Consider the following 27,576-nt stretch of genomic DNA (forward strand, 5'->3'; position numbering starts at 1 on the left):
TGAGGAACACAATAGAGGCAGGTAGAGTTGTGATATGTGAAAATTTGGGGGGACTTGTTAGAAGTGTAATCAATAGGCACTGGTGACTAATTTTATGAGGACCATTTTGGATTATCTGGAGTCCACGGTGGATGATGGTGGTGTTCTCTGTGACAGGGAACCCAAGGTGAGCAACTTGGGGGCTGGGAAAATGGGCTTTAGCCTCTTTTTAGAGGTGTCAAGTATGTGGGAACCATTCAAGTAAGGGTGTCTGGTAGACATTGTCTAATTATAGTCCTGGGGCCCAAAGCAGATGTGAAGAGCTGGGAATCTGATTTGTCCACAATAAGCCCTTAGATTGAACTCATTCAAGAAGACCTCACAGCATCAGGAGAGGACTGAAGTGAAAGCTTAGAGAAACACTACCATTAAAGAGTTGGTGAAGAAAGAGCCCCCAGCAGAGACTTGGTCTCAGGAAAAGTCATTAAAGGTAGAAATGAGTTTTAGGAGAGAGAATGTAAATGACTTGTTAAAGATGTTTGACTATGAAAGTAAAGAGAAAAGTTAGTGGATATTTGAGATGAATGTGGAGCTGAAGAGTGACTGTTTTAAGTTAAAGATGGGAGAGGTGAGCTTCATGCACACACACAGAGAGCGGTTACAATAACCCAACCTGGGGATACAATTTACCTTTGAACAGCTCATGAAAAGACGATTTGTTAAGCAAAGGAAGGATGGTAACATGTTTGCGGAGAAGCACATTTAACCTCCTGAAGAGAACAAAGGGTTTCTTTGTGCTCTCACAGAAGTTTTGCATATGCATGGTGTGATTAAAGATGGCTGGTACCTTCTCCAGACTTGTCTTTGGCAATACTTATTAGGAATGACTTTGAATATAAAAATTTGTTTGTTCTTGCATTATTTTCTTTATTGTCCAGATTTTCAGGTTCTGTGCTAGATGTTAAGAATGCAAAGAAAGCAAAGTTTTATTCTTCTCTCAGAAATTAGGTGCCTGGGGAAGAGACAGACATTTCAATACACCAAGCCAGGACCAGAGCAGGTGTCAAGAGGTCAGCAGGAGGTCATCAAGGAGGCACCCTGCACAGCCTCTAGCAGGAATAAGATGGGATTCATTGTCTTCACTGAAGTCTTAGAATTCCATTGAGTTTGCTAAGGTACATTACTTTTAGTATATTACAACACTTGAAATTTCTACCAATTCAACCAAAAATTTCCCCCTAATTCCTTTATATCAGTAGTCAACAAACTTTTCCTGTAAAGGCTGATAGTAAATACTTTTAGTTCTGTGAGCCATCTGGTCTCTGTGCAAAGACTTGACTCTGCCTTATAGTGTGGAAGCAGCCAGACAGTAGAGAAATGGATGGCTGTGGCTATGATGATGGTGGTGGGTCTTACCTGAGTGTGATCCTAGGAAACAGGTTTAAGAAATTCCCCACCCGCCCTGGCCGGTTGGCTCAGCGGTAGAGCGTCGGCCTAGCGTGCGGAGGACCCGGGTTCGATTCCCGGCCAGGGCACATAGGAGAAGCGCCCATTTGCTTCTCCACCCCTCCGCCGCGCTTTCCTCTCTGTCTCTCTCTTCCCCTCCCGCAGCCAAGGCTCCATTGGAGCAAAGATGGCCCGGGCGCTGGGCATGGCTCTGTGGCCTCTGCCTCAGGCGCTAGAGTGGCTCTGGTCGCAATATGGCGACGCCCAGGATGGGCAGAGCATCGCCCCCTGGGGGGCAGAGCACCGCCCCTGGTGGGTGTGCCGGGTGGATCCCGGTCGGGCGCATGCGGGAGTCTGTCTGACTGTCTCTCCCTGTTTCCAGCTTCAGAAAAATGAAAAAAAAAAAAAAAAAAAAAAAAAAAAAAAAAAAAAAAAAAAGAAATTCCCCACCCTGTTGTTTTTTAGGAAATGGGTTATTGCGAAGAACCACTATCTAAGACACTCCCACCATCTATTGTGCATCGTGACTGGCCAGGTACCCACTTTCCAGCTCCTCAATATCTGCCTCATACATAATTAGCTGAATTGTTTTATTCTAACTGATAAATGGGAACAACATGCTTTTCAAGCAACTTTGGTTAAGAACTCACCTCCACCAGGGTTCTGTACTTTGTCCTCGCTGCAGCCTGAGCCAGCATCTAGCTCATCCTGAAGGGCCACTTGGAATGTCCTGCTATTCCACCGGCTAATCGATCACATGAACCTTTCATGCATGTCCACTTGGCTCTTCTTGGCCATGTTTGTTCCTTTCTGAGAAGCTTGCTAATCTGACGGTCAGAGACTTCTTTTTATTGTAAAAGTTCAGCTCTTCCTATTGCCATCAGGTCCCCTCCCCCACAACAAACCTGTCAAATAAAATCCTCTTTACTAAGTCTAGATTTAAGAAAAAGCACCATATTAACACTGTGATCCAATAAAGCACACTAAAATTAAAATTTTATATCATTTTTAAGTGACACAAAATTTTACTCTTCTCCTGACCTCATTTCTTCCAACCTTTTAAAAATGAAAAGAGTTGTCCTGCTAAGGAAAACTGAGCTATCACAGACCATACAGTAACAAGAGGCAGGGCCAGGTTTAATGGGAGGGTAGCATTTACCAATCCTTGCTTTGCATAAAAGAGGCTTCAGGTTTAACAGAACCCAATTAGTTGGCCTTCAGAGAATTACCTATCTGTTCAACTAAATAAGTGCTTATTAAGTGTCTACCCTAGCTCAGTGTTCATCTAGGCTCTGAAAATGAAGTCAGGAACATGACAAAATGAAGGAATTTAAAATAAAGGTATTAGTATTAAACGTCACAGTGCTTTGCTGTCTCTTGTGTGACACGGTGCTATTCAATCACTCGTGTGTTGTAGATGTGGCCTGACGAGACATATTACTGTACATCAGGGGTCCCCAAACTTTTTACACAGGGGGCCAGTTCACTGTCCCTCAGACCATTGGAGGGCCGGACTATAAAAAGAACTATGAACAAATCCCTATGCACACTGCACATACATATCTTATTTTTAAATAAAAAAAAAAACGGGAACAAATACAATATTTAAAATAAAGAACAAGTAAATTTAAATCAACAAACTGACCAGTATTTCAGTGGGAACTATGCTCCTCTCACTGACCACCAATGAAAGAGGCTTACCTGGAATGGGAGGCTCAGAAGGTCTGACCTCCTTTCCGTGGGCTGTGAGGTGAGGCATGGAGGGGTTACCTGTGTGTGTGACTGCCAGGATACTTACCTGGAATGGGAGGCTCAGAAGGTCTGACCTCCTTTCCGTGGGCTGTGAGGTGAGGCATGGAGGGGTTACCTGTGTGTGTGACTGCCAGGATACTTACTACTTCCCTCAGTGTTTGTGTCTCAACATGTGGCACAATAATTAAGAGCTTATTTAATTTAAAAATGTAAGACTTAATGAACTAATGCTAACATTGATTAGAAACATTGAATCAGTGAGTAATGTATAAGGCTGAGATTTAGAGCTATCTGCTTTTTGGACAAATAATCACTAAGTATTCCACTTATAAGAATCCATCATTGACACTAAACCTCACATAAAGCATTTTTGTTCTTTTCATTGTTCAGAGCAGTTTGATTTATTTATTTTATTTATTTATTTATTTATTTATTTTTTATTCAGTGAGATGCAGGGAGGCAGAGAGACAAACTCCTGCATGTGCCTGGACTGGCATCCACCTTGCAAGCCCACTAAGGGGCAATGCTCTGCCCATCTAGGTCATTGCTCTGTTGCTCAGCAACCGACCTGCAGCAGAGACCATGGAGCTGTACTCAGTGCCTGGGGCCAACTCCCTCCAATGGAGCCATGGTTGCAGGAGGGGGAGGGGGAGAGGCAGAGAGAAGCAAGAGGGGGAGAGGCAGAGAGAAGCAAGAGGGGGAGGGGGAGAGGCAGAGAGAAGCAATTCCTGTGCCCTGACTAGGAATTGAACCTGGAACATCCACACACTGGGCCAACTCTCTACCACTGAGCCAACCAGCCAGGGCCAGTTTTTAAAATTTATTCAATTATTTTTCTTCAATTCTTAAAAACAAGTACCTATTGTGTGCCAGTGCATGCTTGGAGCTGGGTATATGCAGAAGTATACGGATAAGGTCCAGGTTCAGAAGTGTTGATGGCCTGGAGGAGAAAATCATACAAGGGATTTAAATGCAATCTAACTGCTCTAATACGATGTTGTCTGAAGTGCAATGTGAAAGATCAGAAACATAAACCTCTTTGAGGCAGGGTGCCAGAGTAGCCAATAAACGAGCCCTGAGGCTGCTCAGGAATGTAATGGAATCCTTGCCTCCCATTTCCACCTGCTTCCATCCGTGCTGGAAGTGCAGCATCGGATCAGCCCGGAAGCAACCACAATCAATTTCTCAGGCCGAAAAGCAGAGGATAGGTATGAAACATTTTACGAACACGCTATTTGAGGAAAAAGCCACACTGTTTTGGTGGCAGTGGGCAACTAAGTAGAAAGAGATTGCTATTAAGTGAAAAATGAGCATCCACAGGAAGCCATGACAATGAAAGTAATAATTAAATCTTCCTCTAACTTGGGTCGCATTGTAAGTGCTTAGCTGAAAAATGTGCCTGTACCTCCGGGCCTGCAGCAATGACATCTGTTATATTTTAGGAACAGAAAGCTAATGAGGTGGAATCTGGAGTAGTGAGCTTAATTGGGCTTGTTTTGATTAAGTGTATGTGCTGGGAATATCCGAATCACTTGTCTGAATTGCAAAACAGCCAACGTAAGCCCCCAAATTCTTGCAACCATTTGTGAGTCAGTTTAGAATAGATAAGAAAATTGTGTGGAGGGAAGAGTAAACCATAAAGCAAAAATTATGTGAAGTTTCAAACTATGTCATGTTCCTTGCCTAATTAGCGACTTTGGGCCAGAATAGGAGTTTAGTCAGTCCTGCCGGCTGTTCTCTGTAGGTTGAGATATCTGCCTGGAGAAGCATGAAATGTCAGTGCCTGAAGGACCACAGCAAGCATGATGCCACCGGGGCCTCTGCAAATTTAGAGAATCTGAGGCCCCAAAGAACAGGGCTTTCCCAGGACCTCACAGAGGTGGCCGCAAGGTTTAAGCCACACCAGAGATCTGCTGATCCTAGTCCACGACTCTCTCCTCTTCAGGGCTCGCTCTGCGGCCCGGGAAGTGAGAGGACACAGGACCACAGGGTTCTTCCAACAGTGCTCAAGTTCCTAACCAAACAGCCACAACAGATGATCACTGCCTGTTTGCCTCATGGAAGACTACAGGGTTCTGTTCTGTCTGTTACACTCTTCCCGTTCTGGATTTGTCATCTCTAACATGGACATTTAATAATAGCTTGTGTGAGGATTTATTTAATATTTGTCTTCTTCTCTACATGATATGTTTCATGAGCACAGCTCTCATCTCTGTACCCCCTGAAATTGCACCATTCTGGGAATATAGTACATTCCCATAAGAATTTGCCAAATGAAAGGATAAATGCAGTAAAAATAAATGAACATCTCAACTCATCAGTAAATGACAGAGGAAAAAGACACAAATCTTAAAGGGACAAAAAAGACTCCTACAAGAAAGCTGCTCTGCTTTGGAGAAGAAATAGAGAAGTAAAGGTGTGTCTTGAAGGAGGAAAGGTGTGTACGGAAACAGAGAACAGAGCTCATGGACCCTGATGCCTGAGAGAGCTTTGGGGTATCGAAGGTTAGAGTCTTGCTCATAGAATTTACTTTTTCTATTCAATTCATGTCAGTTTAAATCACATTTCCTGGACATCCATTTATTTTAGACCTTGTATCTACCCTTGAAAGATGAGGATAAGGAGACCCAGCCTGTGCTGTCTGGGACCTCAGAGCCAATAATTGATTAGCTATCATACACCTGGATGCGAACCAACACCTGCAGACTGTTCATTGACTCTCACAATCTCCAGACAAGTTTCTGTGTGCCCAGATATGCCCCTTGCCTGATACAAAGCATAGATGGAAAAAAGTGATGTGTATGGCAGTTGTGCTATCCTGAGATATTGAGATCATTAAAGGAAAGAGGTCAGAGACCTCTTTGTGTGTGTTGTGCACGTGTGCATGCTTGTGCATTTGTGTGAACAAGAGTGAGAATGAGAACAAGCAAAGAAGAGGAATAACATTTGCAATAACTTCCCGAGGTCAGCAATGAAAGTAACGGTAATAAATGTTCTTAATAAGGAGGCAGGCAAGCCAAAGGGATGTACAACATATATCTATGGGGTCTAGCCCCTGACTGGAGCAGCCATGATGAGAGAGGGTTTGCAGAACTGTGTGTAAAATTTCTCCCATGATGAAGGGTCTGGGCTGGACCTCCACTTCTTCACTGCACCTTTATATTATTGATGGTTCACTCTTTCTTGCCCCTCACAAACCTTTTGAGGTGTTCTTTCAGTAAAATAGGGATTGAAGATGAATGGAGCTGAAAAAACAAATTCACAAAATCCAGGAAAATAAGTGCAGGCTATATGACGCCAATTTCCCCTAATTGGTCATAAAGGCCCAAACATGCAGAAAGGGTATGAATGATCAGAGTAAATTTTAATTAGTTTTAATCTTTCCTTGTTCTCCTGTAAACAAGGTGGGCTGTTTCCAAGGTGCTGACTATTACTTTGGCATGTATGTGATATTTACTGGTACACAGAAACACTATGCAACAATTTAGGATAGATATTAACGAATAATGCTGTCTTCATGTAAAGTGCAGGGATAATTTAGGCTGGCAGAATGTAATTACCCAGACTGGAACACATTCCTCAGGGGAGCCAGAAAGCAGAGGTGTCGGTGTGCTATTATACCCTGCAATAGAGCAGCAGTTTTGGAAAATGAAAAGAAAATGAACTAGGGATGAAAGTGACACAAAAAAATCTGGCCTTTCTAGTGACCTTCCGTGAGAAGGAGAGAATTGGGAGAACCGTGGGAGATTAATTGCTGTACTGCAGGAAACTTCAAGTTCATTCCACCTGACACTGTCTCCTCCCTAAGTGGATGTCAGTCTCTAATCGAGCACCGCAGTGATAAGGAGTTGATGACCTCCCTGGAACGGTCAAAAATAATCCCTTCTATGGAGTGGAAGAATTCACTTTGCACAATGTCTGCCAGTTGGACTCTGTCTGGCCTCTTAGAGCCATGCGGCATGACTGCTTCCTCCGCGACCAGCTAACTTTCCAATATTTCAGTACAATTTCCCTTACCACTCTAAATCTTCCCCCAGCCAAGTATCCCGTCCGCTTTCAACTTTGCCCTAAATCATACACTTCTGACCCTTAGCTATTTGAATCTAGCATACCAGGTTGTTCATGTTTTTTCCATCCTAGTGTTCAGAATTGGATACATTACTCTGGTACGTGAGAGGCTGGCCTACCCTTCATGGATCTGAACATTGTAATTCTGTTAATTCATCTGAAAAAAGTTTCTTTGGCAGTCACATTACTTTGTGGACTCAGGTTGCATCAAAACTACACAAAGGCAACTCCTCCTCTCAATACTCAAAGAGGGGTGGGTCCCAGGTCTGTCACCTCTTCTTCTGTTCACCCGTTCTTAGATGGACCACAGTGTGCATCACCTCTTTCCCGTAATACTTGTACTTAAAGTTTAAAATATCTCCATGTTATTATTATTATTAATTTTAATTAAAAATAAAAATATAATCATTTTCATAGAGAAATAATCCCCATTCTACTACCCAAGGCATGAATGATTTCACAGCTCATGCAGCTGTGTGGGGGACTTGACCTTGCAAGCACAGAACTAGCTGACCAGGGAGGCACAGACAAAGCCTCTCAGGTTGGTATCAGCTGCAGTGACGGGAATGGTGTAGGGGATCACCCTGTCTTTTCTGTTCCCCTGAACACACTGACAAAGCCTATAAACAGCGACACTACCCCAGCCAAAAATTAATTAAAAAAAAAACACAGGCCTATAGGTTTTTAGTTGATTTTTTTGGTCCAAATTTTATTAGTCTCAGCATTTTTTAAAAATTTTTTTAAATTTTATTTATTCATTTTAGAGAGGAGAGAGAGAGAGACAGAGAGGGAGAGAGACAGAGAGAGAAGGTGGGGAGGAGCTGGAAGCATCAACTCCCATATGTGCCTTGACCAGGCAAGCCTAGGGTTTCAAACCGGTGACCTCAGCATTTCCAGGTCAATGCTTTATCCACTGCGCCACCACAGGTCAGGCCTAGTCTCAGCATTCTTATTCAGAACACAAGAATATGTTATATTAATATAATCAGGAACTTACTGAATAATCACCAAATGGGTGCAATGTCATTACATTGGTGTGCAGTAAAAATTCAGGGTATGAGTGCGTGCGAATGACTACAGATGTCTGACTGTCACTTATCAAGACAGCGAATTTGAAATTGCTTTTAGTTTCTACCTTTATAGTGTTTTTCTGTATATTCCTTTTTCTTCTCATACAGTTAATTAAGTCCAAGAAAAAGACCTCTCTCCCTCAACTATTTATTTATTTTTTTTACAGCTAGATTTTTGAAAGGATAGGTTTTTGAAAGGAAAGCATGGGAACATATTGGTTTTAGTCCAGAGTAAAGTTTGCCTGAATGATGTGCACATTAATAGAACGCACATGGTGGGGTCAAGGAGTCTAAAGATGCATATTTATAAACAGTGCACATTCAATAATGTGTGTTTTTGAATGATGTAGGAATGTTTCCATAAAGGTCTAACTGGGATCGCACCACACCCCATGATTCTACACCATCTCATTGACACCACACCACATCCTGCTGTCTTCCTGCCCGTCTCTCTGCCTGTGCTACTTTTATTTTTATGGAGCAGAGTCCAAATTCTCCAGGTTAAAATATGCATTTGATTTTTTTAGCATTGGATGGTCTTATGAGAGTCAACATTTTCAGGAGCTTATCCACAAATCCTTCCTCTCTTCTTCAAGAGGAAGGAAAGAGTCCATCGGACCCAATGTTTGTCCTGAACACCAGGACGGTGTGGAGATCACCATTATCCGGACGAAAAAGAAAGAAACAAACACCAAGGACATCCTCTCAGGTATGTTTACTCCTAATTGTTGCTTATGAATGTGTCCCCAACATCTTTTCTCAACCAATTTTTCGTCTTAGAATTTCTCCTCAGTTTACATTTTGATTCTGTGTTCCCTTTGACTACCTTTCACTTGTTTGGGAGCTGTGGAAGTAATATTACATTAGAACATTTGTTATCCAAACAATGTGAGGGAAAAAGAAAGTTATTGTCTCCAACTAGAAAATTAGATAATAGAATTAGATGTCTTTGTTGTTTTTATTAACAATTGCTACTCATGTGTCATCCTGAAGGAAGTGAATAGAATTTAATTTTATTATGTTTATTATTTATTTATTTATTTATTTATTTATTTATTTATTTATTGCACTTGCTAAATAAGGAAAAGGGGCATGAAATGGCAGTGTTTCCCTTTGGACAGCATGGGACACTGAAGCCATGCATTGAGCTCTCCCTAACACAGGAGCTCATGGCCACTCCTGCTCCCACAGGCAAACCTCATGGACATTTGTCATCCGCACGCAATGCCAGGCAGACCACCTGCCCCTCCGCACAGCCACTTCCCCTCCACACTGCCAGGCCTCTCTGCACAGCCACGCCCCCTCCGCACGCCAGGCCTCTGCACAGCCACGCCCCCTCCGCACTGCCAGGCCTCTCTCCTCACAGCCACTCTCCCTCCACACTGCCTGGCCTCTCTCCGCACAGCCACTCCCCCTCCGCTCTGCCAGGCCTCTGCACAGCCACTCCCCCTCCGCTCTGCCAGGCCTCCGCACAGCCACTCCCCCTCCGCTCTGCCAGGCCTCTGCACAGCCACGCCCCCTCCACACCTCTTGCTCCCTCTGCACTCTCAGGCCTCAGAAACCCATCTCTAGATGTAACTGCACAGTTGTTTACCCTTCCTTAACTTGCTTGAAATTGTTTAACCCTACATGACAGTCTTAGAAAACAACAATATGATATTTTACTTCCTGAGCTAGAGACAATTTTACATACTAATCTAGTAAGTAATTTTATATATTTGTATAATTATAGATGATTATAATTAAAAAAGGAAAAATAATGAAATAGTTTTTATTTTTCAATAACATTCTGGCCTTGTTTTTATTCACCTAAATAATTTCTGTGGTTATATTATGGCATTTAAAAACGAACCAATATATTTATTTGTTAACACATATCTATGTGTATGTACATATATATAAACACATACATGGATATGAAGTATATAATACACATGAACATATGTACATGTGCACATATGTGTATGCATGCTGTATATTCAGCACACACACATATACAATACACATGCGCAAATATATATATATATTGATATATACACACACATACATATATACACCTATTTGTTAAACAAAACAACTAGGTTTTAATAAAAACGTTGAAGGGTCACAGAGAGATGAGAAAAATTATAATTGCCATGTAGTAAATGTCACTTGGGAAATTATTGGAAATGCTCTAACTTAGAAATATTAAAATAATTCCAGCAAAGCAATGGTTTGAAGTCATGATCATTTCCTTTCTTACTCTTTGGTAAATGGGTGAATAAAATATGTTCACCATGTTGTGAGAAAGCAATCGATGGACAACTAAGGTGCCACAACAAAGAACTGATGCTTCTCATCTCTTCTGTTCCTGTCTGTCTAGCCCTATCTGTCCCTCTCTCTGTCTCTGTAACACACACAAAAAATGTTCACCATGTCATTATTTTAACATTTCCTGAGCTTGTTGACTCATCTTCTTCCTTCATGAGCTTCTCTGCTTGCTCAGGACTGACCCCTGCACACAGAGCTCTCAAAATCAAAATGTAACTTGTTCCTGCCAGTTCTTGCCTCCCTTCAGTATCTCATCTCCAAGGAAACTTAATGTTCATCATGGTACCTGGCATGTTGTACTTTCAACAATAACCGTTGATTATTCTGACCCCAGCTTGTATCTCCTAGCCGTTTTCTGGTCCTAATCACTACTGCAATGTTAGTGAATTCTTTGCATTAAAATCATTTTTATTCTATAAAGTATTTAGAAGATGAAGTTTTTACAACAAATTTCTAGGAACTTTCTTAAGTGTTAAAAGCCAACCAGTTCTGTTAAATCACTACATGCTTCTTTCTCTCTCCCTGTCTCTCACGGACATGCTTCATCATCTGATGAGGAACTTTGTCCCTTTGCTTAAATAACTCTAATTTTACTATTTCTTTTGTTGTGGTATAAATGGTTTTCAAAATTATAATTAAACTTTAACATAAATTAAAAATATAATTCTGAATCTAAAAATGCTTTCTTGGTATGCAGAGTCTTACCTGCACTTTAGGAAATAATCTTGTTCTAAAACTGGCACAGGCTATTAATTAGTGTTCACCCTGTTTTCCTGCGAAACCCCAGGGGAAGGGGAGGCATCCCTACAGGCACAGGCCTAGGGACCTGTGTATAATGTTTGCCTTTGAATTAATTTATTTTTGTTCTGAATAAATAGAAGCAACAAGGTATATAGGTTGCAGTGCAGTGAAATGATTTTTAAAAAATTAGGAATGTTCCTTTGCCTATCCACAACCTTTTTACAATGAGCTGCAGGCCACCTCTTCTATGAGGCTTCCCCAGTCACCTATCTGTCACTGTGCTGTTTCTCCTCTGAAGACCTCGGGCACATGCGGTAGGTAATGTACAGCCCAGACCTCAGTTCTTGGATGCAGTATGAGATGAAGTACCTGTCAGGAGGGGTCCCTTCTCTTTTGGTGACAGAGTTCACTAAATAGTCAGGGCTGAGCCCTTTTTTCTTAACTTTCTAAAGCTAACCAAGAGCTTTACATGTGACTAGGCACAGCATAAATAATCAGTACACATTTTAACAGATTTTTCCAGAACATATATCATGGGAGAGGTGGGCAGGAGATAGAGGAATGTGGAAAGCTTTGAAAAGAGAATCCTCCACTATCCAAAATAATGGTGATAAGTGTACCTAAAAATAGAACATAAAGGTCAATATTTACAGAGAGATGCCTACAATTAAGAAAAAGAGGGACCAAGGTGACAAAGATACGATGACAAAGCACAGGATGATCATGAACTGGAAAGTATCAAAGTAGAGAGCAACAAACACGTCTTCATCTTCTGGTTGATGAAGTCAGGAGTTATTTTGTTTTTGAATTACAAATAATATATACGTATATATATTTGAATGGTGTTGAAAAGAAAAGAGAATCCCAAGGCAGGATCTAGAAGCTGTGAGTAATTCTGTTGTTTGTTTTCAGATGAAGACATCAGTAATGGCATATAAGTGTGTGTATGTGTGTGTGTGTTCATTTCATTGTGTTCTTAGTAATGTGTAGTCTGTCACAAGCTTTAGAATATGGCCATTAAACTATTAACAGCATCTCAGATTTTCATTTGGAAAAAGGTGCAAGGATGCTATCTTTTTGGTTTCTCGCTCACATTCTGGGTCAATGGACCTAAATATAGGGGTGGGAGAAGAGAGCCTGCAGACAACAGTAGGCTCCAAGGGCCAATTTCTGCTCAGGTCTCCCAATCCTGGGATGATCCCACAGAGGGACAGAGGGAGGGGGACATTGATGGGATACACAGTATTTGTTCTCATGTTGTTCATAGTATTCTTAGAGAATCAAGACTCACGCTTCCATTTTTTTAGGGACTGACACAAGATATTCTCAAATTAGGGTAAAAGATACTGGCTCTGCTTCTAGCACACAAGCCTGTTCCTGAAATGTGACGCTGACCACGTGTGCAGCATTCTAGCCAGAGCCTTGCCTCCATGAAGCAGAGTAAGAGCGGTGAGCAGATGGCCACTTTGATTTGAACATACAAGAAGTTTCTCTACTGATTGCAAGATAATTAGTTTTGCCTTCCTGCATCAACACAAAATATAGGCTATATGTCTGGTGGTAGAAAAGACAATGTTCCTCACAATGTCATCCCAGCCCATCAGTTGACAGACTGAGATTAAAATTATATGAAAGAAGGGAATGAAGCTTTATGACTCACGTTGTAAATTCATTTATATAAGCAATTAAGCAAATGCATCAAAAGATGTATGAATTCATACGTTTACAATAACCTGGATCAGAGCTCTATCTCTATGTCTTTTCAGTTAAGGCAATGTCTGAAAACACTACAGGCAGAATAATTACATTTTCACTTGGCGAGAAGTTAGAAGGGTCAATTTAATAAGCTGTCTGACAGATAGGGTTCAGATAATCTTGCCACACTAGAATAATGGGCCCAAATATATAAAATTATAAACATTTATTTAACATCTACTATCTGCTAGACAAAAAGACAGTATTGTACATGCACTATCTCCGAAAAATGCTAGGGGCAAAAATAGTGATGGAAGGAGACTTGATTTGGGGTGGTGAACACATAATACAATATACAGATGATGTATTATGGAATTGCACACCTGAAACCTACATAATGTTATTAAACAATGTCATCCCAGTAAACTCAATAAAAAAAGATATTATAGAAATAATGACATAAACCATTTCAAAACATTCATCTTTATAATAAAATTGAATTTACATATTAAAAATGAGACAAAATATGAATTAGCATAAGTACTATGTGCAAGAAAGACACACTGTATTATTGAATTATAACTATCTATTTAGTATTTTTTTTTACCTTGGTAGTAAATTGTATATGTTCTACCACTTTAAAGTAGTTTCTTATCTCTATACACACACTGACCTATGATAATGTAGCTGCAGAATCTGTCCTCTGGTTTGGTTCGTGCCCTTGCTACTCAAGCTGCACGTGTACAATGTAACTTCTCCTTGTTGGGTCACTGCGCTGTACTCATTCCTCCGTCTCCACTGGCCATTAGGTTCCCGTGTTCCTCAAGCACACAGCGTATTTAACATTTTCCTTCACAACAAAGGTGTAAAACATTTCTATTTATTCATAATGTACAGAAGATATACAAAGGAACTCTACATAAACTGGGCAAATATATTGAATGTCTTTGTCATATATATAGATGATTTAGTTGATTGAGTTTTTAATAAATCAAACAGGATGATAACTAACTCTTATTGATATATTTTTTTTTAACAGAAACTGTCCTAACTACTTTCAGTCATTTACTAAAGTTAATCATTAAAAGGCCTCATGAAATACTACTAATTTCCCTGTCTTATAGACAAGGAATCTGAGGCACAGAGGAGTTAAGTACTTTGATCAAAGTCACAAAGCCGATAAAGGGTAGAACTAGGACTTGAATACAAGCAAGTGTGACTCTAGCCAGCTCTTCACAACATTATAAAGAGCATTAGCCATAGTAAAAGATGATAAATACATAAGACAACACTTTTCTTTGATTAACTTAACTTTTGAAATCATTTTAAACAAGGGAAAAAATAATAGTGATTGCATGATATTTTTTTATTTTTAGAGATACCCAGAAATAGAAATAAATAGACATGGGAGAAAATAGCCATAAGAAGTTGTCCAAAGTATGATACACTGTACATAGAAAATATGCAATACAGAGAATGGTGTCAGAGCATTGCCTTCTCCTTAATCAGGTCTGTCCTCAGGAGAAACTGGTTCATGAGCCCCCCTGCCAGGGAGGTGTCAGAGCCTAACTGACCCAGGGGGAGGGAGGCGGCCAGCTCCAGCTCACTCTAGCCATCCTGTGCCACCTCAGGGGGAAAGACAACCTGAGGAAGACTCATGAAGGTCACAGTCCAGGGGCACAAGGCCCCTGAAGCTTGGGACCACATCGCAGGACTGTAACATGCTCCCCCACACCTCACCACTACATCACTAAAGGCCTGTTGATATCAGCTCTTTTTACCTATACTACATTTTGTCCAACTATCAAGAGTCTATACAGATATTTTGCTTATTTTATTGGGTTGACTTTTATTATTGAGTTATAACATTTTTAAAAATCAGTTTTTTCAGAAGTCTTTGTCAAATACATATTTGTTTTAATTTTAAAAAGCTATGAAAGTAGGTACTTTAATTATGCTCAATAAATAAATAAAGAAACTGATGTTCAGACAAGTGATGTCATTTGCCCAAGGTCACACATAGTAGTAAGGTGACAGACCCAGGATTTGAATCTGAGTAGTTTATCCGCTGTTCTGTTTTAAGTGTTTGGGTCTTAATATAGCCATTTGTATCTGAAAACATGCCTCACATTTTAGGTAAAATTTGCCACTGTTGTTCAAATTGGGGAAATACAACCACTAATATTTATAAGAAAGGACTTTTGGATTTCAGTACCATTCGGGTCAGCCCGAACCAAAGATGCAAGATGGTTATTTGAAAAATCAAATGTTAGTTTAAGCTACATAATGTCTACCCCAAAGAAAGCAATAATCCCACTGTGGATCAAAACCCCATTTGGGGTAGTACTAATTTTTATTTAATTTTTAATATTTTAATTTTATTTTTTATTTCACTTATCAGGGTGGCATTGGTTAATACAATTATATATATATGGGTTTCAGGTGTACAATAATTTATTTGTAAGAAGAGCCTTTGAAATGCATTGTGTCCAGAAGAAAGACTTGGAACACACTGTCTGATTCATTGAACAGCATTAGCTGAGTACCCTGTGATAGGTACTATGGTATAATGATGAGCACAACTGTGCTTATCTCAGGAAACCTTGAGATGAGGGACTGTAATACTTATCTCAAAGAAGAGGTAACTTGATAGTAGCGTAAGGTGCGATTCAATTACCAACGTTTAGATACCTGATTGGTATCACAAATCGTGTTGAAAAGAGGAATACAGAGATGAGTGAATAGATCATATTTCAGGTGTCCACTCCCCAGGAAATCGCAGTCTACTGGGTGGGAAAGGTCTGATACACTCAACTGTGCTCCAATGAATATGATAGTTGTAACATAAACAGCTGACTGACTCTGTCGGACATAGCGAAGTCAGTGGGAGCGCTTCTGTTCAAGGAGGGGCGCGTGAGGAGGTCACTCAGTAGCTTTCTGAAAATACTTAGGGCCTGCTATTTAGTACAGGAAACAGCTTTGTAAAAAACAAATTTTAAAAAAGCCCTCCAGAAGAATCATCATGTTTGGAACTCACAGAGAAGGAAACATTTTTATTAAAAGTGGCATTTTTCCTCCAGCAATATAAGATGAGACAATAAATATAGGTTAAGGAAGAAAAAAAAAAAAAAGAAAAAAGAGAGAGAGCAAATTCCACCTCACTGCTCATGTCGTGGGGCAGTCTGGCCCCCCACATGGCATGGGTGTTGTGCACTAGATTCCTGCCTTGGTGAAAGATTGGACTAAATAGTACATTTTAAGGTCACTCCAAATTCTGAGAATCTGCTCTTGGCATGAGCGGCTTCCTAAATTAGAAAGAGCTGCTTGCAGGAAACGTTGATTTGGTTTGATTTTGCAGCATTGGCATTTTCCTGATGCGAGCCTAGCGTAAGTCTCGCCAGGAAGGACTTGCATCTGTATCTTCACATCCTCTGGCTTGAGCTCATTTCAGGACTTAGCCTGTTCATTATATTGTCCAGTAATTAAAGAGGTGATTATTGTCCCATGAGCCTACACTTCAAGAGGCCAAAGCTGGAGCCACAACATTGTGACTTCTGACTGAAGCGGTGAGGAGCTCCTCAGCTTTCAGCCTTGAAGAGGGTCACTTCTGGTCCTGTCCCTCAATGACCTGAGGATCCTGTATCATGTAGGCTGGGAACACCTACACTTCCCAGGGCAGATTTCTTTGAATCCAGGGACTTTCATATTCCCTCATCCCACCTTTTTTGGAGTAGTGGGAAGCACAACGCACCAGGAGTCAGAAATGCTGGCTTTACTTCTTGGCTTTGTCACTTAGTATCTGTAGGACTTTTCGGAGATTTGGCTTCTTCTATGGCAAATCATGAGAGGTACAGTAAATCAGTAGCTTCCAGATCCCAGTGTCTTCTTTGAAGTTTTTGTTGGAGCGCTTTTAACTTCCTAATTCTAGAGCCTGAGCTCCAGGGAATTTGACTCAGTAGATCTTTTTTTTTTTTTTTTTCCAGGGAAAGAGAGAGGAATAGACAGGGACAGACAGACAGAAACAGCAAGAGATGAGAAGCATCAATTATCAGTTTTTCATTGCGACACCTTAGTTGTTCATTGATTGCTTTCTCATATATGCCTTGACCATGGGCCTAGTAACCCCTTGCTCAAGCAGTGACTTTGGGTCCAAGCTGGTGAGCTTTGCTCAAACTAGATGAGCCTGCGCTCAAACTGGTGACCTCAGGGTTTCGAAACTGGGTCCTCCGCATCTCAGTCTGATGCTCTATGCACTGTGTCACAGCCTAGTCAGGCTTGACTCAGTAGATTTTGAATAGGATCAGGGAATAAAAGTGTTTTCAGTTCCTTTGAGGATTCTGATAGTATAGCCCAGTTTGGGAACTGAGTAAGATCATGGCTGAGGACCCTTTCAGTTCTATGACTATGAGTCTGTGATTCTGTTTTCCCTCTTCAAAACCTCAGTAGTTATTTATAGAGAAAAGAAAAGGCTTTTATGCACCACAGCCCATGTAAAAAAACTTCAATTCACTTTTGATTATAGGCAACATTGTTTTATTTTAACAATTTCCCTTTCTAATGCTGCTCAGTTAGTTTGAAGAAGGACCCCCAAAATGAAAAAAACTGAAAGAAATTAAATAGACATTTAGCCAAGTCGGTGCACAACCTTCCCCCTCCCATCTGCCTGCCCTTCTAAGTCTTTCTCTTCTTTCTGTTCTCAAACATTTAAGCAACACATAAGAGAGAAACGCTTACCCTTAAGCCCATTTCTGAAATAATTCTGTTTTTAAACACTGCAGTTCATCTCAATTATGCTCAAATTCAATTCACTTGTGATTTCTGCTATATTATTTTCTTTATCAATTTCTCCCCAGACTCAGTGGGGGTAGTGATTGAAATTTGAAAGCTTATGGGGAGAATAAAGTCCAAAATAATACTGAGGAAAATGTGTCTTGAGTCTGTTGGCTGGAAGGAGCTGTTGCTTTCCATGTTCTCTTGAAGACTGTGCGGCCAAAATGACTTAGAAATGAATCTAAATGGATTCTCTCATTTTCAAAAGTTTTTTTCTCCTCTTTGGCCTTCAAATATTTTATTTTCTATTGTTGCATCATACACTTAAAGCTTTGGCAAAGGTCACTCTGATTTTGGTTGCTAAATCTTCGTGTTGCTTTAGGTGAAGTTGGCATGCGTCCATGAAAGGTTATTAGAGACGTTGGCCATTGGAATCTTCTTGGAATGGAAAGGTAACACTCATGCTGTTCCCAAACTATCTTAGCTTTTGAACATGACGAGAACTTATTTCTCATATAACAACCCTTGTTAATATCATATTTGTGAAAATTGTGATTTCATCTAATTGTTTATTTTATTCTAATTTTTCCCACTCAGAAGTCAATGTAAAAACAATCACCTCACTTATTAGGGACAATGAAGGGAGCAGCAATTAACAAGACCAAGGTCCAGTTACCAGAGTAAGGAAGTACAGTTCTCATGTTTATTCATGCATAACTACAAGGGAATCCTTCTCATTCATGTTGATGGCTTCTTATCTGACAGTGGAAACACACGTATTCAGAACTACCTATTAGGCAGTTTCATATTTGCTTGTGACTTCTTCATTGCCTGCTTTCTTAGCCTCTCTATTCACTTTTTTTTTTGTATTCCACTAGTTTGATAAAACGTGCTTCTTTCTGTCATAGACCTGCTATTTATACCTGGTTGGGCTTTGAAGGTAAAAGAGAGTAAGTACCATGACCCACAGAAGCACAGAGATGTATTTTATGGGGGCGGGGTAGACCATAAGAGGCTGGTCAATACATATTCTCCCAAACATGAACACATCCAAATCTTTGTTTAAAATGTGACCCTTTAGTTATAGCCATGCTCACTCAACTCGTCTCATGGATCTATTTTCTCTTTCCCACTACCAGTTATTAAAAATCTACTGTTTCTTCAAAGTCTGCCGCCTCCAAGAAGTCTTCTCTGACCTCAAACATTTCCATTCAATGTGCACTTCCCTTGAGCTCTTGTTTATTTCTCATGCTACTTAATTTTTTCAGTATGAATGTCATTCTACCCTAAATTGCCTATATGCCCTTGCATGTTCAGATAGTGCCTTAACCTCTTTGTCAGTGCCTGGCACAATGTTAGCACCTGCTAGCTGCTTAAAGAAGTATCTGTGGGATGTAAGATGGATGGTCACAATTTGTTGAACACTAAGAAAAGCACATTATCCATGTTATCTTGTAACAACTCTATGTGTTAAATACCATTACTTTTCCATCTTACAAATGCAGTATTTGAGAAATCAGACAGTTTAAATAGTGCACCCAAGTGTCAGAGCTGGGATATAAAGTCCGGGCTCCATCTCAGAGTGGATACCCTATGATGTCATGGAGTTTCTCTCCAGGGCTTTGCTCTGTGGTCTTTAAATTTATTTTCTTCTCCATTTGTCCTCATCATAAGCACCCTTTTGAGGGTGGGTTGGAAAGTGTATTTTCTGGTAAAAAAAAAAAAAAAAAGATGTGTGACTGACCAGAAATTCTCCATGGAAGGGCTTATAGGAGAGTGATGTTGGGGGTGAGGAATAGAAAAATCACACCATACAGTCCACTGAGACCCCTGGATTTCAAGTGATTTAGTTCCTAAATGATATGTGACTACGTATTGCTCAAGCATGGAAAAGGCATCAGAGGCAGAGTTTTCACTTCCGGTATTGCAAACAGAGCGAGAGACTGTGGAGTTTGTTAATACGGTCTAATCAAGTCTCTCTCCCAGGCTTACTGATGGCCACCTCCAGCCCAGCCCCCCTGCTGTCACAGCAGAAACCAGGGTAGGACGACCCTGCTCCCGGATTTACATAACTGTGAAGCATCAGAAATACCATTGCTCTTTCAAAACGCTTGTTGGAAAGTGATTAGCCTCTACAAGTCCCGGAATAAAATACATCTGTATATTTCCTGTTTTTACAAATGCCTGGGAACAAAGACAAGGGGGCTGGAGAAACATCTGAGAGGAGCATGCTAGCAGCTGCTAGATCAATAGCCCTTCCACAATTACACTCCTCAGAACGCAGACCTGAAAAGCCCCAAAGCAAGTTTATTCACAAAGAGACAGAAACAAAGGAGATAGTATTTTTAAGGTACTGTAAAAAAAATTGTAAGGAACTGTCCAAATGTGAGCTATGTTGTTTAAACATAGAAGACACCCTGCTTAGGGTTTTCAGAATTTCTGGGGCTATCGAGGAATATGCTTGTAGCTTGGACACGTATAGAAAAGACCCAAGACCTCTTAAAATGAAAAAGAGGAAAAAAAATTCATGAATGAAATGGTGCTCATCTATGATTATTGTTGGAATGATCTATGCATTGAACAAGCCTCTAAAATGTTCTCTGCAGTATTTTGACAATGCAGCCTCATTATCAGAGTCTTTCCTGTTTGAAATCTGGAGTTTAGGTCATAGAGACAACCTAGTTTCAGGAAGGTAAATGTTTTTCCCCGTAGTCCTGACAATGGGAAACCCACAGGAAACTCAGCCTCGAAAGGCTGATGGAGCACGGGTGAGCGATGCAGCAGCAGGAGGGGTGGAAATGTATGCGGCAGCCTTGCCCTTTCGCGCTCCTTCTAAATTGGTATCGTGATGGCCGAGAAAGAAGGGCGATGTCCCCGAGTGATCGAAAAACACTAAAGACATGCAGTTACCAGTTAATTTTCTAAAGCAACTTTCTTGTGACATACAGAGAAATGGATCTCTGTCCCCCTCTCATAACACACACACACACACACACACACACACACACACACACTCAGCTAACATTCATTGAGCCTTTATTATGTGCTACAGACTTGGGAGTGTTTTTCTAAAATACTGAGACTTGTAAGGGTTGCAGCTGAGGCTGAAAGTGCATAGATATGGGAAGTGTTTCAGGTATTTATTGCAATATAACAAACCACTCCCAAAACCTAATAGCCCCAAACAGAGACCATTTATAATCTCTGATAATTTCGTGTCTGACTGGTCTCAGCTGGGCAGTTCTGCTCTATCTGGCCTAGGTTGGGCACAAGAGGCTGTCAATGTCCAAGATGATGACTCACAGTGGGCAGTGGGTGCTGGCTGTCAGACACAGCTCAGCTGGGCAGTCAGCCAGGGGTCCTTCGTTCCCTTCCTTGTGGTCTCTGTGTGTAGAGTCAGCTCCACACAGCATGGTGGCTGGGATCCAATACGGAATATTCCAACTACAAGAAAATGGAAGTAGAAGATTGCTTTAAAGTCCGGCCTCTGAAATTACAGTGTGATATCTGCTGCTTCTTACCAGTTAAAGGTGATCACAGGACCTGCTCAGATACAACAAGGTGAAGGAAAATGGACCACCTTTATGTCTGTGTGTCTGTGTACATGATTAGATGTAAAAAAAAAGTTAAACTAAACTAAATTGTGGCTATTTTTAATCTACACAATGTAGGAAGCAATCTGGGATGAACATCAGAAAAGAAAGTGATTTTATCAACAGATCACTGATCAAAGTTTAATTTTGTGTTTGTTGATCTGTGGTTCTAAGGGCGATAGAAGATTTTTTTTTAACTTCTCACATATTCCATGGAAAGTTTTAATGACAAATCAGAGGTCAGTGATCCATCTATGCAAAGGCATGTGGACTGCACTTTCAGAGAAGGCCAGTGTATCTTTTCCCTCATGCCTGTGGGCTTGTGGTTAGGGCCCTGTGAGCTGTGGCTTTGCTTCCTTGCCAAGGCTCTAGGAAGAGCAGATGGCAAGGGGATCCTGTCCCTAGGGGGTGACAGTGATCCTAGCTCAGATGTTGCAGAAAACTTGAAATAAGTACCTCATTTTCTGTTTTCTTCTTTTTAGTTATTTCTATTTTTAACTCCTCATCACACATGTTTCCAATTCCTCCTAAATCTAGTTCTTGTACAGAACCTTGTATACTGTGAGAGTTTAATCAGTGCTTTTTGATTGATTAAATATATGTATTACATTAAAAAACATTTTCTTTGTTCATATAATGTTTCTAATTATTTATGGCAAGGTACAGATAGAATCCATGATATAAAGAGTCAGATTGTAATTTTGTTTATGTACAAGCTCAGTTTGTTTTCCTTGTATGCAACATCTAATTTCCCATAGCCATTATGAGCTGTAATGAGAGCACACACCACTAGCCCAAAGCTGCACTACTAGTTATAAGAGGAATGTGGTAAGAATATGAATGATCAGCAAAGCAAAGTTCCTGGTATATTCTGGCAGGACTCAAAATGCCACAAGTGAAATGCTTGTGTCATCTTTGATCACAAAAGAATATATGTGTATTTAAAGGAATACACACTCATCTATGTATACATAGCAATAGGTATCTACATAATGTCTTGAGATTAATGATAGTCCAAGAAATAGTTGTTAAATTCTTTGAAGCCAGCTGCTAATTTGCCTTCAGTTAACTCACATTGCAAGAAAGGTGATTAACCTTTGATATTTCTCACTCTGAATAGGTCATAAAGAAATGCCTCACTTCTCCTTAGGTCACAGTTCCAGTCACGCCATCCACACAAAGCAATTGAAATCAACTGAACAAATTTCTCAGAAGAAAAAGAGCTCTCACAAATCCTACATCTCTTCACCTTTTGGTGAGATAGGACAGTGCCTTCAGAACGGAGAAGACCATGATAAACAATCAATGAACAACAAAAGTGACACAACTATGAGTTGATGCTTCTCATCTCTTTCCCTTCTTGTCTGTCTTTCTCTCTTGCAATAATAATAATAATAATAATAATAATAATAATAATAATATAAATAAAACAGAGTAGACATAGCTAACATGACTAGTAGGCTAGTAGAGTTATATTTCTTAAGAGAGATCAATAGAAATAGTGGACAGAGAGGATGTTGGCTCGGAGACAATGCATTATAACTGATAAATTCTACAATGCATAAGTGTAGCACTTCCAAATCCAAATTTGTTTTACCTTCCGGGTCTCAGTTTCCTTGTATCTGAAATGGGGTTATGTCATAGGGTTGCTGTAAAGATTTGACAACAAATGGCATGGTGCAATGAAACAGAACAAATTAAATTTCACTTGAATGATATGGAAAAGTCATTTATAGGAAATAGATAATTAGTTAATAATATAAGAAAGTAAATCATTACTCTATATTAGCTACTTTCTGCATTTTTTGTTAAGCCTGTCAGAAAAGAAGAACTACTTCCTCAATCAGGCATACAGGATGAATAGATTTGGTTCATCTGTGAGTTCCGGGCAGAAGGTTTTAAAATACAAACATGTATTCGAATAAACATACTATGATACCCATGCACAAACATGGAATTGTTGCCATCTCAAGAAGTGTGAAAACAGGGAGCCTGAAAACTGTTTGCTTATTAGCTTTGTTCATTTTTTTGCAAACAAAATAATGATTGAAGTGAAGTCCTTTCACTATTGCCCTTGTCTGAAATTCTAATGCCTGGAGGCCATCGGAGTCCTGTTAGGTTTTGCAGTTCTTTGATAAGAATCATAGGCGGCTAAGTAATCACAGCAGTTTCTAGGGAAGGAAGCACCACCTAAGCTGTGATTCTAAGGCAGGGGTCCCCAAACTACAGCCCTCGGGCCACATGTGGCCCCCTAAGGCCATTTATCTGGCCCCCGCCGCACTTCCAGAAGGGGCACCTCTTTCATTGGTGGTCAGTGAGAGGAGCATAGTTCCCATTGAAATACTGGTCAGTTTATTGATATAAATTTACTTGTTCTTTATTTTAAATATTGTATTTGTTCCCGTTTTGTTTTTTTACTTTAAAATAAGATATGTACAGTGTGCATAGGGATTTGTTCATAGTTTTTTTTATAGTCTGGCCGTCCAATGGTCTGAGGGACAGTGAACTGGCCCCCTGTGTAAAAAGTTTGGGGACCCCTGTTCTAAGGTAATGAACAGGATTCAGGCAACTTATAAGAGTCACATAACTTCTGTTAATTGGTTAATTGTAACGCATTTATTGGAATGACATTGGTTAATAAAATTATATAGGTTTCAAGTGCACCATTCTATAATACATCATCTGTATATTGTATGGTATTAACCACCCTAAATTCAGTCTCCCTCCATCAACATCTATGCCATCTTTCCCTCTTCTACCTTCCTGCACCCCCCTTTCCCTCTGGTAATCACCATACTGTTGTCTGTGTCTATGAATTTTCTTTCTTTTCTTCACTAAATCCCTTCACTTTTTTCAGCCAGTCCCCCAACTACCCTCCCTCTGACACCTGTCAGTAAGACTCAAAGCCATAAAAATCCTAGAGGAAAACGCAGGCAGTCAAATCTCGGACATTTCTCATAGTAACATTTTTATTCTGAAATATTTCCTCAGATAAGGGAAACAAAAGAAAAAATAAACCATTGGGACTACATATTGTAAAAAGTTTTTTTCATAGCAAAGGAAACCACTAACAAATAAAAATACAGTCTTCTGAATGGGAGAACATATTTTCCAATAAAACGTCTGAGAAGAGGTTGATATTCAAAATTTATAAAGAATTATACAACAACAACAACAACCCAATTTAAAAAATAGACAAAGGACCTGAATAGATACTTCTTCAAAGAGGACATACAGATGGCCAATACACATATGAAAAGATGCATAAACTTTCTAATCATCAGAGAAATGCAAATTGAAACTACAATGACATATTACCTCATACCTGTCAAAATGGTCATTATCAATAAATCAACGAAAAGTGCTATTAAGGATGTGGAGAAAAGGGAACCCTTGTGCACTGTTGGTGAGAATGCAGATTGCTGCTGCCACTGTGGAAAACAGTATGGAGTTTCCTCAAAAAATTAAAACTGGAACTGCTTCATGACCCAGTGATTCCAGTTCTGGGAATATATTCAAAGAAACCCAAAACACCAATTCAAAAGAATGTATGGACCTATGTTTATAGCAATGTTCTTTACAATAGCAAAGATTTGGAAGCAAACCAAGTGTCCATCAGTGGATAAAAAAGCTGTAGTACATTTACACAATGGAATACCACTTGGCCATAATCTTATCTTTTGTGACAGCATGGATGTAACTGGAGAGTATTATGCTAACTGAAATAAACCATTCAGAGAAAGACAAGTACTATGATTTATATCTGGAATCTAATAAACACAATAAGCAAACAAACAAAGTAGAGACAGACTCATCCAAATGGAGTCAGATGACTTCTAAGAGAGTAAACCCAAGATTGAATGGTATGATCAACCTTGCTCTATGTGTTTCACTCTGCTGTATGGCTGACTGACTTATTATTTTTCCTTCAGAAAATGAGCACAGTTCCTGCACGAGGTTTTTTCAGGTTGCAGAACTGGGTTAGTGAAGAACTTTCATTAGGTTAGAGAGTCAAGTTTGGGTTGACACAAAGATGAACTTAAGTTTAGATGGTGAGACAGAAGGGTAAGGACCAGTGGAGTTGCTAGAAAATTTGCATTCCTGGTGTGTTTGACATAGGCAGTGGTCCTCATATAACTGGCAGATCTCTGTAAAGAAATGACTCAGCTATGTTCTTAGACTTTCACTCTCCAATACAATACCCACTAGCCACATATGCCATTCATCACGTGAAAAGTGGCTGGTCCAAAAGCACATATCTGTAAGTGTAAAGTACATACCAGATTTTAAAGACTTAGTATGAAAGAAAAGATATAAAACATCATATTACTGATTTTTATATATTGTAGTTTGCATGTTGCAGTGGCAGTATTTTGGATATCAAAGGCTATCAAATAAATTACTGAAATTATTTTTACTTGTTTCTTTTTACATTTTATTGTGGCTACCAGAAAATCTAAAGTTATAGATGTGGCTCACATTATATTTCCATAGGATATTGCTGTAGTACACAGCGACAGATTCAAAAATATGTAAAGCTTATTATCTGGGCAGCTAATAAGTCTACTAACATGTTACAAGCCTTCTAGGAAACTTTTTGCTCAACTGTAACATAAAGAATATTGGTAGTTGGCAAAAAGTTAGAATTTGAGAAAGGAAGATGAGACACTGGCTGGTTGGCTCAGTGGCAGAGCATTGGCCTGGCATGTGGATGTCCTGGGTTTGATTTCCTGTCAGGACACACAGGAGAGGCATCCATCTGCTTCTCCACCCTCCCTTACCCTCCTGCAGCCATGGCTCAATTGGAGTAAGCTGGACTTGGGCGCTAAGGATGGCTCCATGGCCTCTGCCTCAGGCGCTTAGAAGAGCTTGGTTGCTGACCAATGGAGCAGCACCCCAGATGGGCAGAACATTTTCCTCCAGTGGGCTTGTCAGGTGGATCCCTATTGGGCACATATAGGAGTCTGGATCTGCCTCCCCTTCTCTCACTGAATAAAAAACAAAAAAGGAAGATGATAGAGGGTGTAGAGAAGGGAATAGTAAGGTTTAGTGGGTAATATAAGCAACGCTGACTTTTTTTTTTTTTGCAATACAGTTTTGGAAACAACAACAACAAAAAAGCAGCAACCAAGTGCCCTGAAACTGTTAGGAAGGGAGGATTAAGATATGGCTTTGTGTCAAAGTGCTTTGCTATGTTTCAAAATTATCAGTGATATAACTGAAGTGGAGTATTAGAATATGGTTCTCAGTATCTTCCCTACAGACAGATAGAATGCCCTGCCTCCACCTCAACTAACATCAAGTCAATGCTGAGCTACATGGATTTATAAAAGTTAGTTGAACTTTTCTATATTAAGTAACTGAGATATTTTGTATTACTTGAGTCACTGAAAGGCCCAAATTACTTTAAACATTGGGACAGATTATCTCTAAATGTGCTCATTTTTATTTATTGAATTTATTGTGATAACATTGGCTCAGAAAACCATTAAGGCTCTAAGTATACAACCCACCCCAAGTAAAGTCTCTTTCTTTGCCCATTTCTTTTCCAGTAGTCTATGCTTGACTTCCAGTGGCCAGCAATTCAGTCAGTACCATGAAGAGTTCCCTAGGAGAAGGAGGAGTTGAAAAGCATAATATTCCTCCAGAGAGAGACAGTTTTGAAGAACAGCGCTGTGAATAAAACTGACTACGGAAATTGAAGAAGAGGAAATACTTTCTATCTATTAAAACTTTTTTTTTTCATACTTCCATAACTAATTCACAGAACAACCCCACTATCCAACACTAATGGTTGAGGAAATAAAATCTCAACAAGTTAACTTTTCTCCATTTGTATAAAAAAGAAAATGGTAGACTTGGACTTCTGTTCCTATGGTTCAAATTGTTTACCTGTTATTAATACTACACTCAGTTTTATGCTTTTTTTTTTTAAGCTTTATCTGCTGACTTTCCATTATGGGAGAGAGAATGTGCTTTTTTTGTTCTTGTTCTTCCTGTCAAATTTCACGTGTTCGCTTGCCATCCCCCATCATGAAATGGTAATTAACACATAATGTTAGTCAGATCAGAATTAAGACATTGCACGCATGACGGTGTCAATGTTATTTATTCACCAATATTATAACCACTTTTTCTTTCTGTCAAAACTT

The sequence above is a fragment of the Saccopteryx leptura genome, chromosome 5 (assembly GCF_036850995.1).
Source record: "Saccopteryx leptura isolate mSacLep1 chromosome 5, mSacLep1_pri_phased_curated, whole genome shotgun sequence".
Lineage (NCBI taxonomy): Eukaryota > Metazoa > Chordata > Mammalia > Chiroptera > Emballonuridae > Saccopteryx > Saccopteryx leptura.